Source organism: Rhinolophus hipposideros (assembly GCF_964194185.1).
Source record: "Rhinolophus hipposideros genome assembly, chromosome: X".
NCBI lineage: Eukaryota > Metazoa > Chordata > Mammalia > Chiroptera > Rhinolophidae > Rhinolophus > Rhinolophus hipposideros.
Window position 1 is genome coordinate 87,314,936 of NC_138046.1, and position 16,196 is coordinate 87,331,131.

Here is a 16,196-nt window from a genome sequence, read left to right on the forward strand (position 1 = left end):
AACAAATATCTGTTGAGCACCTGCTTTGTTCCAGGAACGAGAAAATATACGTAAGTAATTGACAAAACACTAAAAGAATACTTAGCCCTGTGCTGTCCTCTGAGGAGGCAAAGAGAAAATGGAGATTCCAGGAATAAAATGTAGGACTTCCCAAATATAGGACAGATACTCTACCACTACATTTTATCCCTACCTTTATTATTAGCCCATTCTCCTTTTAGTATCTCATAGCTTCTACTTTAAAAGTGAAATATTCACATAACCCCAGGCCCTCTTCTCTTTTTAATCTCCCTAGGTTATCTCATCCAGATTCATAAATTCAACATATTCACGACCCTTACCAAACCTGATCCTTCCTCCAATGCCCCCAGTTTTAGGAACTGGTACCACATCAAGCCTGTTAATCAAGCCAGAAACCTGGTATCATCCTTGATTCAAACTCTTTTTCATCACCTTACTCTCCCATATCCAATCCTTCAGCAAGTTCTGTTGATTCTACCTCAAAAATATAGCTTATATCCATCCACTTCTCTCCATCTCCACTGCCACCATAATCTCTCATTTGAACTACTTTCAAGAGCCTCCAAGCTGCTCTTCCCTTTCCAATCTTGCCCTTCTCTAATACAAATACGACATGACAACAAAATCAATCTTTTTTAAAAAGAAAAATCATATCCTGTCCCTCTCCTGCTTCAGTGGTTTCCCACAGAATTTAAGATAAAATCCAAACTCCTTAATCTGGTCTAAAAGTCCCACCTATCTCATCAACCTCATCTCATACCTCTCTTTCTCATTTATTCCATTGCAACCATAGTGGTCTTCTTTCAAAGCTTTGAATATACCAAAATCCCTCTCCTCAGGATCTTTGCACATGCTGTTTTCGCTGTCTGGAATATTCTTACCTCCACTCGTTAAATTACTTGTTTTTTCTCATGCTTCAAGTCTCAGCTTAAATGTCCCCTCTTCAGAGAGGCCTTTTCTGACCATGTTAACTAAGGTAAAATTCTCTCCCCTCCCTTGTACTCTATCTCAGCCCCTTACATTTCTTTTAGAGTAATTGTTGCTATTGGTAATTTTTTCACCCATATCCTCACTCAAGAATGCAAGGTCTATAGCTACAAGGACCATATCTCTTGTGCTCTATCTATCTCCAGTGATTAGCATTAATAATAGTTCACATTTATCAATTGCTTACTATATGTTTTACGCTGTTCTGACACTCACAACAATACAATGCGGTGTTAATATCCCCATTTTTCAGAAGAGGAACTTGAAATACAGAGAAGTTAAGTAACTTGCCCAAGATCACACAGCGACTAAATTAGTGGACTGGGATTTAAACCCAAGCAGTCTGATTACAGAGACCAAACACATAAGCATTACCCGATACGAGCCTACTTGACAGATGACTGAAAAATGTCTGTTAACTAAGTCAATGAGTATCTTCCTTTAAAGATCATAACTGTGGATAAGTGTCCCACCGAGATGCACTATAAAGGAAATACAGTATTAACACAAGTCACTATATGTCTTCTTTAATCAAGAGGAAAAAAGGTCCATCTACCAAAACAACAGCAACACAAAAATCACAAAACGAGCAATTTCATTTTTCCTGGTATGGTGATCATTTCATAATATATACCAATATTGAGTAATTATGTTGTACACTTGAAACCAATACAATGTTGTATGTCAGCTATACCTCAATTTTTAAAGAGTGATTGAGTAAAAGTTGTGATTCTTCCAAAAAACTTTTTTTTCCCTAGAGAGATGTACTTTATTTTATTTTTTTTTTTATTAGATTAAGGAAATAATTTGCCTCTCTTTTTTCAAATTTCTTTTTTATTGGGGAACATTGGGAAACAGTGTGTTTCTCCAGCACCCATCAGCTCCAAGTCGTTGTCCTTCAAACTAGTTGTGGAGGGCACAGCTCAGCTCCAAGTCTAGTCGCCATTTTCAATCTTAGTTGCAGGGGGCGCAGCCCACCATCCCATGTGGGAATCGAACCCGCAACCCTGTTGTTCACAGCTCACGCTCTAACCAGGAAACCATCCGGCTGCCCCCCAAATTTCTGAATTTGTTTTTTTCTCAACTTTCACACCTCCAATTAACTTCACCTTTCCTTTGGGTAGACTCAGAGAGAAAACTGAGAAAAGAGGAGACAGCCCTTCGACTCTACCATTTTCGTATATTTCCCTCCTTCCAGGCATACAACATTCTCATAAACTCTCCTATCTCCTCCTTTCTACATCCCCGTGTTAAAACCTGATAGAAAAGATCTGCTATGAGCTACCTCACTTTTACATGAAAATGTACTCGCGATGGATCCAAGAGTTAATTGTGAAAATGAAACCATGGAAACACTAGACAAAATATAAAAGAATATTTTTATAATCTTGCAGAAGGAAAAATTTGATCTAAACGGAACAAAAAGATCTAGATACAACAAAAGGATCAATAACTTTTAGTGGCTAAAATTTTTAAATTTTTGTTTGGAAAAACAGAAAACAAAAACAAGGTTAAGAAACCTAACAACAAACTGGAAAAAAAAATGGCAACACAAATGACAAGAAAAAGATGAATCTCCCAATGAAAAAAATAAATTTAAAAGAAAACTGGCAAAAAAAATGAATAGGAAGAGAAGAAATACAAATGGTCAATAAACGTGAAAATATGATCAATTTCACTAAAAATAAATGCAGATTAAAATAGCAATGCATTTTTTGTTTGTTTAGCACATTGGCATAGGTTTAATAGATTAATAATAACTTCTGCTGATGAGGGGGTGGGTAAACAAGCACTTTTATTCACTGTTGGTAGAAGTAAAAGCTGCCATAAACTTTAGGAGGGTTATTTGAAAATACCCGCTTAATTTTAAAACCATTTTACCCACAGGTTCTACTTCTGGTAATCTTACCTACAAAAATCCTTATTCCAAGAAATAAGACTGAAAATTCCGCAAATTTGATACAGAAGCTTACAGATTCAAGAAGCTAGCCAAACCCCAAACAGGATAAACCCAAAGAAATTCAAACAAAGACACCTCATAATCAAACTTCTGAAAGATAAAGACAAAGAAAAAAATCCTTGAAACCAGCAAGAGAGAAATGACACCTTTCTAATAGGGGCTTTTTTTTGTTTTAAATGACAATGGATTTCTCATCAGAAACCATGCATGCCAGAAAGAGGTGACACAATATTTTCCAAGTACTAAAAGAAAAGAACTTTCATCTCAGAATTCTACATCCAAGGAAAATATCCTTCAGGCGTAATGGGGAAATCAAGTCATTCTTGGATGCCCCCTTTCAAAGAATAGAAAGATCACAAAGTAAAAAAAAACAGATATTGACAGGAGGAATCTTGTAACATCAGGAAGGAACAACAGTGGAAAGTGCAAAAATATAGGTAGATACAATAGAATCCTTCTGATACTGTTTTCTGAATTATGTTTGATAGTATTAACAAAAATTATAGCACTGTCTGATGTGGTTCTCAATGTATGTAGAGGAAATGTTTAAAACAATAATATAGATGGGGAAGGGTAAAGGGAGGAAAGGTTTATACCCCTCGTTCAAACTGGCAAAATGTTAACTCCAACACGCTGTGGTAAGTTGTGTATATATAATGTAATACCTCAAAAATGCACTAATAAAGCTATACAAAGAGATGCACTCAAAAACACTATCGATACATCAAAATGGAATTCAAACAAATCTTCAAGTAACTGACTGGAAGGCAGGAAAAAGAAAACATAAATGAGAAACAGGGAATACTCAGAAAACAAAAAGTAAAATGATGACCTTAAGCCCCAACAGATCAAAAATCACATTAAATATAGTTTAAGTAGAAGAATTAAAAGACAGAGATTGGCAGAGTGGATTTAAAAAACATGATGCAACAATATGCTGTGAACGAGAAACCCATTTCAAATATAATGATATAAGGAAGCTGAAAATTAAAAAGTGGAAAAAGATATACCATACATACATTAATTTTTTAAAAAGCAGGAATATTAATATCAGACAAAGTAAACTTCAGAGTAAAGTGAATTACCAAGGACAGAGAGGAGTATTACATTACGATAAAAGGGTGAATCCACCAAGAAGACACAGCAATCCTGAATGTGTATGCATTAACCAAAAGGGCTGGAAAATACATGAAACAAAATATGATAGAACTAAAAGGAGAAATAAACAAATCCATCATTCATAGTTGGAGACTTTAATACTTCATCTCAATAACTGATAGAACAACTGGATAATGCCCATCGGTAGATGACTGGATTAAGAAGCTGTGGTACATTTATACAATGGAGTATTACACAGCCATAAAGAAGAAAGAAATCTTATCATTTGCAACAACATGGATGGATCTAGAGAACATTATGTTAAATGAAATAAGTCAGAAAGAGAAAGACAAGTACCATATGATCTCACTTATATGCGGAATGTAAAGAAAAGAATATGTGAATGAACTAATCAGAAACAGTTTTGGGGACACAACCGAGAGTTGTTAGATGGCGGGGGGGGGGGGGGGGGGGGGGGGGGGGGGGGGGGGTTAAGGGGAAAGGTGAAGGGATTAGGAAGCAGCTGGTAACCACAAGATGGCCTCAGGGTTTTTTGAAAATTAATTTGGGGAACGTATTCAATAATGTTGTAAAGGTTTTGTTGGGTATCCGATGGACATGCGTACTATTTGGGAGACCACCTCAGGGATACTGTGGATGCCTGGTCATGGCATTGTACACCAGAAACTAAACATTAATGAATGCCAACTATAATTTTATATATATAATGTGATGGCTCGGTGTGAGGTCGGAGGGATAGTGGATGGGGGGAGGGGGATTCACAGTGTGAAGGATATAAATGATGAACGTCTAAGTATTACCTTGTGTTGTACACCTGAAACTAATAAATTAAAAAAAAATTGGCAAGGAATAGAATTCAACACCACCATCAACAAACAGAATTTAATGGACATTTATAGAGCACCCCACCCAAATAACAGCAGAATACACATACCTTTCAAGCTCCCATGGAACATTTACCAAAATAGACCATACCCTCAATCATAAAACAAACCAGCAAATATAAAAGAACCGAAATAATAACTGAGTGTGTCCTCTGACCACAATGGAATCAATAACAAAAACAGGAAAATACCCAAACTCTTGGAAACTGAACAATATTGCACTAACCGCTTACATTAGAAAAGAGGAGGCGTGGCCGGCCGGCGGGGGGCGGGGGGCTGGGCGACCGCGGGCGCGGGGTCCCGGGCGCACCGCTCCCGGGAGGGTCCTGGCGGAGGCCCCGGCGGGAAGGCGCGGGCTCCGGGAGAGGCGGGTGGGAATCGCCCAGCGAAAGGAGGGGAAACAGCGCATTTCGGTCGCCGAGCGCGGCAGGCGCGGGCGCGCGGAGCTAATTGAGACTCTAATCCTCTGCCCCGCGGCGCAGCCGAGCCCCGAGCCAGGAGTCGCCGCGCGCTCCCGCTCGCGCTCGCCGCGCTGGGTAATTTGGAGCGGAATCGTTGCCCTTTGCGTCCGGGCTCGGCCGCCACGGGGCAGGGGCCACGCACTGGGGTAGGGAGCTGGTTTTCTCGCCAGCAATCCGGGAAGGCGGCTGGAGAGAGAGGAGGGAGGAGAGGGGGTGGGAGCCGCGGGAGGGCAGCGGGAGAGCGGCGCGAAGAGGAGGAGGCGGCGGCGGCGGCCGCGACGAGGGGAGGAGGAGAGGGGAGGGCGGGGAGGGGAGGCCCCGGCGCGCCGCGCCGTGAGGGGCTGCGCGAAGCGGGGGCCGGGGCGGGAGGGGTGGGTGGGGGGGAGGGTTGGGGGCGAAAAAAAAAAAAAAAAAAGAAAAGAGGAAAATTCTGAAAATCAATTATCTAAGCTTCACCTCAAGACTAGAAAAAGAAGAACAAAATAAATCGAAGGCAAACATAAGGTAGGAAATAATCAATATAAAACATAAATTGATGAAATTGAAAACAGAAAAACCAATAGTAGAAATCAATGAAACAAAAAGCTGTTCTTTGAAAACATCAATAAAATTGACAAACATCTAGCAAGACTAACAAAGAAAAAAGACAAAAATTAGCAATACCAGAAATGAAGCAAAGGATATCACTACAGACCCTAATGACATCAAAAGAATACTAAGGGAATACATATAAATTTGACAATTTAATTGAAATGGACAAAGTCCTTGGAAATCACAAACTACCACAATAACCCAATATTTAATACCTAATTGGAATAGTTCCATTTTTCTAAAGAAATTCAATTTGTAATTTTAAAATTCTTAAAAAGAATAGAAGTCTGGACCCAGATAATTTCACTGGACCTGGAGAATTAAACCAAATGTTTAAAGCATAATTAACAAAATTCTACACCATCTCTTCCAGAAAATAGAATAGGTGGGAACACTTCCCAACTCATATGAGAACACTTTTAGCATGATAGCAAAATCACAGAAAGACAGTACAAAAGAAAGTACAAAAAAGAAAACTATAGACCAATATCCCTCATGAAAATAGATGCATAATATTTAGCAAGATATTAGCAAGCAGAATTTAGCAATATATCAAAAGTATTATATACCATGACCATGTGGGGTTTATTCTAGGGATGCAAGGCTGGTTCAGAAAAAAAATCAATCCATGTAATCTACCATATTAATAGGCTAAGGAATACACACACACACACACACACACACAGAGAGAGAGAGAGAGAGAGAGAGAGAGAGAGAGAGAGAGAGAGAGAGAGAAAGCTATTAGTGCTAATAACCAAGCTCAAGGGTGCAGAACACAAGATCAATCAATATACAAAACTCCGTTGTATTTCCATACTCTTTCAAGGAACAATGTGAAAATAAAAGACAATTTTACTTACAATAGCATCAAAAAGAATACTTAGAAAATAAATTTAACAAAAGAAGTATAAGATTTGTACTCTGAAAACTACAAAACATCACTGAGAGAAGTTAAAGACCTAAGCAAATGTAAAGACATCCTATGTTCATCGACTGAAATACTTAATATTGTCAAGATGGCAATCCTCCTCAAATTGATCTACAGAATCAACGTAATCCCTATCAAAATCTGTGTAGAAAACAGTTAAGATAGCAGGCGTGAGAATGCTGTAATTCGAAAATCCTGCTGGCAAAGTTGGCTCTTGCCCAGGATTTGGGAACTTGGATTTGGGTAGCGTTCCCACCACACTAACTGATGAGACTAGCTTAGAGTACCTTAACTGTTTGTGCAAACAATATGATTTATGGGGAACAACAACTTTCCTCCTGGGGCTCTGGAGTTTTGTAAGTGCTAGGCAGAAGACCAGCCTCCAATAAAAGCCCTTAACACTGAGTCTCTAATGAGCTTCCCTCATAAGTAGCATTTCACATACGTTATCGCCACTCTTTACTGGAAAAAGATATGCTAAGTGAAAGAAATCAGTCACAAAAGACTACATATTGTATGATTCCATTTATATTAAATGTCCAGAATAGACAAATCTATAGAGACATAAAGGGGATTGGTGGTTGCCTAAGGCTGGGGAGGTATAGGGCTGAGGGAGCTGGGGTGTGATATAGCTAACGGGTATGAGGTTTCTTCTTCTGGTGATGAAAATGTTCTAAAGTTAATTATGGTGATGGTTGCACAACTCTGTGAATATACTAAAAATCACTGAATTGTGCACTTTACATGAGTGAACTAGACGGTATTTGAATTATATTTCAATAAAGCTGTTATAAAAAATAACAGTGGCTAATAAAATATATTGGTTCTTTAAAAAAATTCTGTTGAAGAGTGGCAAGGAACGATTCCGTGGAACCAGTTAGGAAGTTACTGCAATAAGCCAGGCAGTTTGGACAAGGGGGTCCGATGTTCTCAGCCATAGCCAAGCACTTCTATATGGTTCTGGGCATAGAGATTCTTAAACAACCATTACCACTAATTTTCTTTCTTGTTTAAAAATTGAGATATAATCGACATATAACATTATATTAGTTTCTGATGTACAAACTCGCAATTATATAAATAACCTTAAGCACTTACTAATATATATAAACCTAGTGCTATCCTTTGCAGGGTAAATGAAAATAAGGAAAACATAGTCATTCTCCTCAAGCATTTCTGTACTTGGAAAAATAAAACTCATAATGAAATAACTACAACCAAGGCAGAATAAGTGCCAAAAAAGGTGAATATACAACTGCTAAGGCTTTCAAAGGACACATGTTGTTCAGCATGCTATTACTGCCAACATAATTACTGTTATTATAATCACCCCGTTATCACCAAGAGTGATTACTGAGTGTCTCAGTACATGAGCCACTCTTACGGTCTATACAGAGAGTTGGATAATCACTTCTCCCTTAGAACTTATCATCTTTATAATGAGGCTATTAAGGAAAGATTATTATATTACTAAGTATAATGTTATATTACCTACGTTATAAATATAATACTAAATATTAAGTCAATAAGTATAACATACACGAAAATGCAGTTTGTAGGATGGGAAGTGATTCTATCAGGGCGGAATCAACGATTTCCCTTTTAATCTGAGGAAGGCTTTAGCAAAATGGGCTTTTGTATGGGGTAATCTTGTACTGTGTGGGAATACTTCGTCCACGTAGCGGCGCCCCCTACTGGCCACATGAACTCATTACCCGCATTTACCATCTTGCTTTGAGAGCAACAGGCACAGAAGGGCTAAGTCTGAAATCCCCACGGGGCAACTACATGACAAAGCTGAAGACTGGGCCAGTCTTCATCCCATTTTAATGTCCCTGAAACCAGGGGGGGATCCTTAAGGGTGTGTGTTGGGGGGAGGATGCCTATAAGTTCTGTGAGGGAACCTGAAGGGGTTCGTGCTTCCAGAACCCCTTCCTCTCCTTCATGGTCCTTTTAAAACACACACACACACACACACACACACACACACACACACACACACACACACATTCATTCACATATAAAGGAGGGAAAGAGAAAACCTTTATCACCAATACCATATTTAAGCACTTTTTCTCAGATGTTGGAGACAAGTTTGTTGGTTTGACAGGAAACAAAAAATTCTGATTTAACAACTTAGTTCCCTTAGCCACATCTCCAGCCCTGACATAGAATAGATTTACATATTTACATATGTAAGGCAAAAGGCTCTTTTAATACCCAGAAAAAGAAATTACACCTTTAACAAGCCATACAAGGTTTGGAACTAAAGGTACGCATGGGAAAGGCGCTCCCCACCAATCAGAAACCGAAACAAGACAAATCAAAACAAAACAAAACGAAAAAAACAGATGAGGGACAGAGGGACAGGGGACTAACCGCCTCAGAACAGCCGCCTCAGAACAGCCGCCTCAGAACAGCCGCCTCAAAATAATCGCCTCCAGTAAAAGCCTCCTCAGGCAAACGGATCGCGGTGGAGACTGACCGACCCTACCATTCTCACCAGCAGGGGGAGATAACCGACCAACACTTTTCAGTCAGACTTGAAACCACCAGATGGGGCCAAAAGATCAGACTAGGGACCCTTTATACTACCACCACCATCCCCTCAGGGAATTTCTCTTCTGTATTTTGGACATTAGAGAAAGAAAAGGGTGCTAATCTCTGCACACATACACATACACCCACCTCCACGATGATGGAAGTGGCTAGCGCCGGATCTGCTAACCCACCAGTTAAATGGCTTCTCTGAGCACCAGCTAGCTACCCATTAATAAAGTCAGGGTTAAAATAGTACCCATTCCATAGGCTGCGTGAGAATTAAATAATGTTTGAAAACACAATAACAGGCAAATTTTCAGATCTGCAGAAAATCTGGGACGGTGCCCAACTATCGGTTTTGATAAGCCCCCGGATGATTCTAAGGCACGCTAAAGTGTGAGAATTATTGCTCTAAGAAGAAGGCCGCCCACTCAAGTAGCTAACCAAGTTTTTTGCCATTATGACAGATTCCAAGACACCATGGCTTCTGAATTACGTTTTCTGCCTGAAATTCTAAAACCATTTGTTTCTTGAACCCAGCTGTGTGCCCGGTATCGCTGTGGATACAATGTGACAGAACCTGCCCCCCAGACTTCAGCGTAGGAGATCCAGGAGTAGGAAAAGTTAATTAATTCTACAAGGCCAGATCTACAGTTGTAAACTTCAGATAAATTATACAGACAATAAGCAAATGTTCTAGGAAATAAGAGGAGGGAGATTTCACAATTGTAAGAGAGAAGAACCTGACCAGAAATGGCCATTGACAAGTCAACCCTCTACCCATCCCCGCCAAAAATAGCTCTAAGTCATTTTCTACAGTAAGGCAATAGAACAGACCTTACTTGCCTAATTAAGTCCCTACCTGAAAGGAAACCCTCAACATATCTAAGAGTCTGCTTTCCTCTAACAGCTGCCCTCTGAAGAAAAAATAATGAGAATGTTTATAACTTCTGAAAGTCCTTTATTTTCTCCCTCCACTGCTTCAATCACTCATAGGAAAGGACGGATAGGTATGCACAGTACAGACATAATGAGACTGGTTAGTTAGTATGTTTCTAGGTAGACAGGGCTTCCCTGGTGGAATAAACAAAAAAGCAGCCATACCCTAAAACTCCGGGTCCTGGAATGTCTCCTTCACTCCAGGACGGAGACATGACAATATACCTTGAGGTTAATAAACAATCTCAAATCCTTTCAAGCCCGAAAAAGGAGCAGATATGATAGATAGGAAAGGGTTAGTTTGTTAATCCCTTCAGGATGAGCAAACAGGACAAACCTAATAGATGAATTCCATTGGAAGGCTCCAGCCCCCTTCCCGAAGCAGGCAGGGGAAAGTATAAAAGTAAAAGCCTTTGCCTTAGCTGGTGGGCTTCCCAGTTTAGGGTAACCGCTCCCGCTTGGGAGCTGCACCCACTTCTTCTGTTTCTAATGAACTGTCTTCCTCCACAACCTTTTGCCTCTCCCTGGTCCGTGTGTCCATTCTTCGGCTTCACGAGGCAGGATCTCGGGCCACACCCAGAAACTGCTAGCAGATCCAACATCGGTTACGTGATTTGGGGACTCACAGGAAAATATTCCTCCTTCAGAAGTGCTCATCGCTTGCTTTTGGTTATCAGTATGTATGTCACTGGAATCATTTCCTAGGTTTCCTATTTTCTCAATCAGGTCCTTGGTTTCTTTAAACCTAAAAGCTGAATTTGGCTAATAGTTAAGTCAACTTTTATGTTGTAGAACTGCTAGAGTTGATGTGCCTTCCTCGGTATCAGCTACAGGCCAATATAAGGAAACTCAGCCTAATATTTCCCCTTAACTGGCAGGGAATTCTAACGTTTCCGGCCCACTGTTACATCCCTGATCAAGAGGCTCAGATGCTAGAGAAGACCAGGAACTTGTTTAAATGTCTTTAACAGCCGAGACAGAAAAACAAGGAATAGAGGAACAGAGAGACCAGAGGGTAAGGCCAGAGACAGGCCAGACATTTCGCGACAGTTAGAGATAACCCAAGGCTGAAGCCACCTCAGGGCACCCCAAAAGCCCCAGAGAGAAAGCGCCAAGAGAAAAGAGCCTACTCTGGATATACAAGCCCAGAACACTGGATTCCTAATCCTCCCAAACAGCCGTGACCCCTACACAGACCGAAGGGCACTACGTGAGAGAGTACCCCTTGTTCTGAGGGAGCAAGGACAGACTCCCTCCCCCAAAATGGGCTTCATCACTGTTGGGTCTGAAGTTCCCAGTGGCTCCCAAGCTATTCTCATCACTGGGGGGGTGACCCTGACGTGACAGGTAAGCCTATTAATTTCCTAGTTGATATAGAAGGCATTCATTCTGTCTCAACCCCTCACCCTGGATCTGTATCGTCTGAAAACTGCTTTGGTTGTAAAGATAAAGACAGACCCGGATCTGGGCTCATTTTACTCAGCATATTTCTTATCATTGGTCTATGTACCTTAAGAAAATGTAAAATGAACAAATTAAAGTTAAAAAAGACTCTAGAACTATTTAAGTGAGGAACTAGACCTCATAGCATGCAGCTGGCCAGCTTGCTTCCAGGCCATAGCTACAGCTGCCCTCCTAGTTCCCAGAGCCACCAAGCTCACCATGGGGCAAGACTTAACCATTTTTGCCCCACACCACATTCAAGGGCCTTTAGATGCTAATAAGAGTCACAGGCTCACTGATAGCTGCCTCCTTGGACATCAGGCCCTCTTATAAAAGGTCTCTAATCCAAATACGGACCCGCTCCACCCTTAATCCTGCCAATTTCCTCCCAGAGATGGAGGAAGAATTGACTGCCAATAAATTTTAATACAGACCTATGCTGCCGCCAGAACATTTTTACAACAAACACCCCTAGACAACCCAGATTGGCGCTCCTCACTGATGAGAGTTCTTTGATACAAAATAACGTACAGAAACCTAAATAGTCAAAGAGCTCACTCAATGACAAAATCCCTAAATGCCATCTCACAGTCTATCCAAGCTATGAGACAATAGTTAGGATAGGTCAGAGAAACAGTTCTCAAACAGAGGTGGCATGGATTATCTACTTCTCAAACACAATCAAGGGTGTAAAAAGTTTAAAGGGTTATGCTGTTTCAATCTGTCTGATAATTCACAGTTTATTAAAGAATAAGTTCAACAAAGTTCATGATCTACTTTCCAATATTAAACTAAACACAAGATTCTTCAGCTTAGATATTTTCTTCCTCGCTTCTCAGTTTAACAGGACTTAAGGAAACTTTTCTCATTTCTCTTTCATTCATTATTATCGATATTACCTCATGCTGTTGCCTACGATGCTTCTCAGCTTACAGACTACCCACTGGCCTACAAGACAACATCCTCACCTGGACTTGTTCATCTACCGGGGACCCTTAGATAGGCCTCTGGACAAGCCCTAACTGCCGGTCTTTCTGCCATGCCCCGGGTCAGCCTGAAGCAGCCAGCGCAGTCCTGGCCTCTACTCCCTATCAGCAGTTAGGGTTTCCTCTTCAGAGGGGGGTTGAGACAGGTTAGCTAGCCTATCTTGTCGCTAGGCAGACAGAGAGGCCCTGGTGGAACAAACAAAGCAGCCATATTCTGAAACTCCGGGTTTTGACATCACTCCTTGCTGCACGACAAAAGCAACAACACCTTGAAATTAATCATAAACGTCCTTTTGTCCTGACAAACGGAGCCAATCTGATAGATAAGTGTGGGTTATTTTGCGAATTCCTTCAGGATGGGCAAGCAGAACAAACCTGGTAGACAAATTTCATTAGAAGGTGCCAGTTCCCTTCCTCAAGCAGGCAAGGGAAGGTATAAAAGTAAGAGCTTTTGCCTCAGTCATGGGGCACCCCTATCGGGGACCCCCTCCCGCTCGGGTGCTCTGACCCTTTCCTTTCATTATACTATCCTGTTTGTAAAACTCTGCCTCTCCTGGGTCCGTGTTTCCATTCTGCAGTCTCATGAGACAGGATCCCGGCGCTCACTCACTCACAAGTGTCCTACATCATTTGGGGACTCACAGAGACATATTCCTCCTTTATTTCTTTGTCATTTAGGGGATTTGGTAAGACATTTCCCAGACCCAGATCACAGTTTCACCCTTCTGGGCTAGGAGAGATAGAGGTGTTTTTTTGGTTTGTTTTTTTGTTTTTCAATCATAGGGATATATACTCTTATGCTTGCAGAATAAGTAAACATTTTCTTTCTCTGCTTCTTATTCCACAGACATGAGCCAAACACAAGAGCTCCAGCTTCATCATCAATAGTTCCCCTCGAAAAAAGTGTGATAAAGGAAAAGCAGGTCCTGTACTATGGATTTTAGTTCATCACCATTGACAGTCTGCCTTCTAGAACAAAATTAATTTTTAATAAAAAATGTAAATATTTAAGGTATACGACTCGATGGATGGGTATAGTCAGGCTCCGCTGAGCCCTCTTCTCAACTAGGCCTCAATCTTGGCCTATGAAAACTTCAACATTCAGCACAAAGAATTTCATCCAATCCCTACATTAAGAGACTTGAATAAACACTAGAACAGTTTCTATGAGCTCAAGACCATGTCCTGGGATGATGACCCCCAGCCTCCTTAAAATACCTGCCTGAGAATGTTCAACACTGCCAAAAGAATTTACTGTTTGTTCCAGCCAAAAGCTGACTAGAGGTCCCTGAACTCCTTTTTCTTAGAGCATTTACTTTAGAAAACTTGTGATTGTAAATCCTTTCTCTGTCCCTACGAGATGTATCTTCTATAATACTGTCGCCAGCAATCCACCACTAGCTATAAAGGAAAAGAAAGGAGAGCCTCAAGTCTTTTTGTGCCTTGAGGAGTCTCTGAAAGGCTGACCCTGATCCTTTTCTTAGAGCTTGCTGGACCACTTAGAAACCCAGAATCCTGTTGCCCAGAATCCTGCTGTCACTGCTGCCTAGAGAAACAGCAATGTCATAAGGTAAAAGTTCAGGTACCAGCTGGGGGTCAAAGCTTTAGGAGAGTATGGAGAGTTAAGAAGCAACATCTTAGGTCAGACCGGATGGGTCATCACAGCACCCAAATTCACAAGATAACATCGTGCCAAGGTCCTACGGAAAAAGCGTACTCTGATACTACAAAGGTAGGGGCATCTTCTGACTTCTTTTTAACTAGCTAGGAGGGTGCCTTAATAGTGAGGTAAACTCACAGAAGCTGCTAAGACAGCCTCTAGCTTTCTATTTTATTACTTTTATTGGGGTATCCAGAAAGGACTTTGATTAACATTTCTTTGTTTCCACATAAATCCAAACTGTCTTGCCACATAACTCTGAATCTCTAGTGGGAAACCCAAAGAGAAATAAGCTAAGGTGTGAAAATTCATACTGTTTTTGTTCTTTAGTTTTAGATGCACAAAACAAAGTAATAGTTAGACGTTTATCATTTATATCCCTCACACTGTGTGAATCCCCCTCCCCCATCCACCATCCCTCTGATATCGCACACAGCCAATACATTTCCACTGTCTCTATTCCTAAGGCTATACTCTGCTTCCTGTAAGTATATACATCTACATATACATACATATATAGACTTGTAGTTCACATTTATTATTGTTAATTTGGGGAATGTAATCAATAATGTTGTAAAGATTTTGTATGGTATGCAATGGACACTTGTCTCGTTAGGGAGACCACCTCAGGGAAGATGTAGATGCCTGATCACAGCACTGTATACCTGAAGCTGAACAATAAATTAATACTGTTTTGTTCACACAGGCTGTTGGTAATCCTGTATGTGAAAAATACAGACCTCCACCAGACTGGTAACTAATATGATTAGATTGTTTTGGAAGTTTCAACGGGTTCTTCGCTGGACAAAATGTGAAAGAAAAATGTGTACCCTACTAAAAAGAACAGAAAAAAGGTTGTTATACACCAGACAGCCTGATGTCCTTTTGATGTGAAGGCTTACGGAGTTTGCCAACCTGCCACACCTTTGCAGCGCTGGCTACAGTTTCGGGCATTGTGACACAACAAACTCTGATGTCATACCCCAGGGTCATAAGCAGGAGGGAAAAGCCTTGGCCCCTCAGTCTCTGCCCAGCTGCCGACGGGGGTGGAAGCCAGCTGCGGGTGCCCAAGAACTTGGCACTGCCCAAATCCATCTAACGGGGCACAACTCCCTTCTGGGTGGCACATTTTCAGCCAAAAGTCAACTATAACTTTGTGATTAAGGTAATGATTTTATCAATTTTTTTTTTTTTACAGTTCTTTGAGGGCTATTTATTCACACTACTGGTATTGACTTTAGTGTTTTCCAGTGGTCCCATGTGATAACTGTTACAGCTATTTACTTAATTTCACTTTCTTTGACGTAATGAGAAAGACTGGTTGAATTGGGTTTAGCCAAAATTCAGTTAAACGGGGTGAGGTGAGCTTGATTCTTTACCCCAGAGCGGGTAAAGAAAGTGGAGACAGGTAAGATTTAGTTAGTGGAGTTGGGTGGGTATAAATCACCACATTTCATTTTGACAGTCTCTAGACCTCCTTTTAAATTTGCTTCTCAGCATGTGGTTTTTCCTGATTCGTATTCTCAAGTCAATATGATAGTCCCATGGTTCCACACTTGGTGTGGGGAGTCTAACTTAAAGGAAACTACAGACTATGCTAAAAGATAATGATCCTGATCATCAAGTTCGAGCTTTTCAGAGGGTCCTATCCTCATAGCTCACCCCACCTAGTCTCA

At 40.8% G+C, this 16,196-nt stretch overlaps 1 protein-coding gene across 1 annotated transcript in view; it reads right to left on the bottom strand.

Moving 5' to 3' along the window:
* LOC308494380 (G2/mitotic-specific cyclin-B3-like) overlaps positions 1-9,367 on the bottom strand; it is a 49,936-nt gene extending 40,569 nt beyond the window's left edge. The window contains exon 1 of the mRNA XM_081042163.1: positions 9,331-9,367. The gene's annotated coding sequence lies outside the window, so the exon portion shown is untranslated. The remainder of the gene's footprint in view (positions 1-9,330) is intronic.
* Between the last annotated feature and the right edge of the window lie 6,829 nt (positions 9,368-16,196).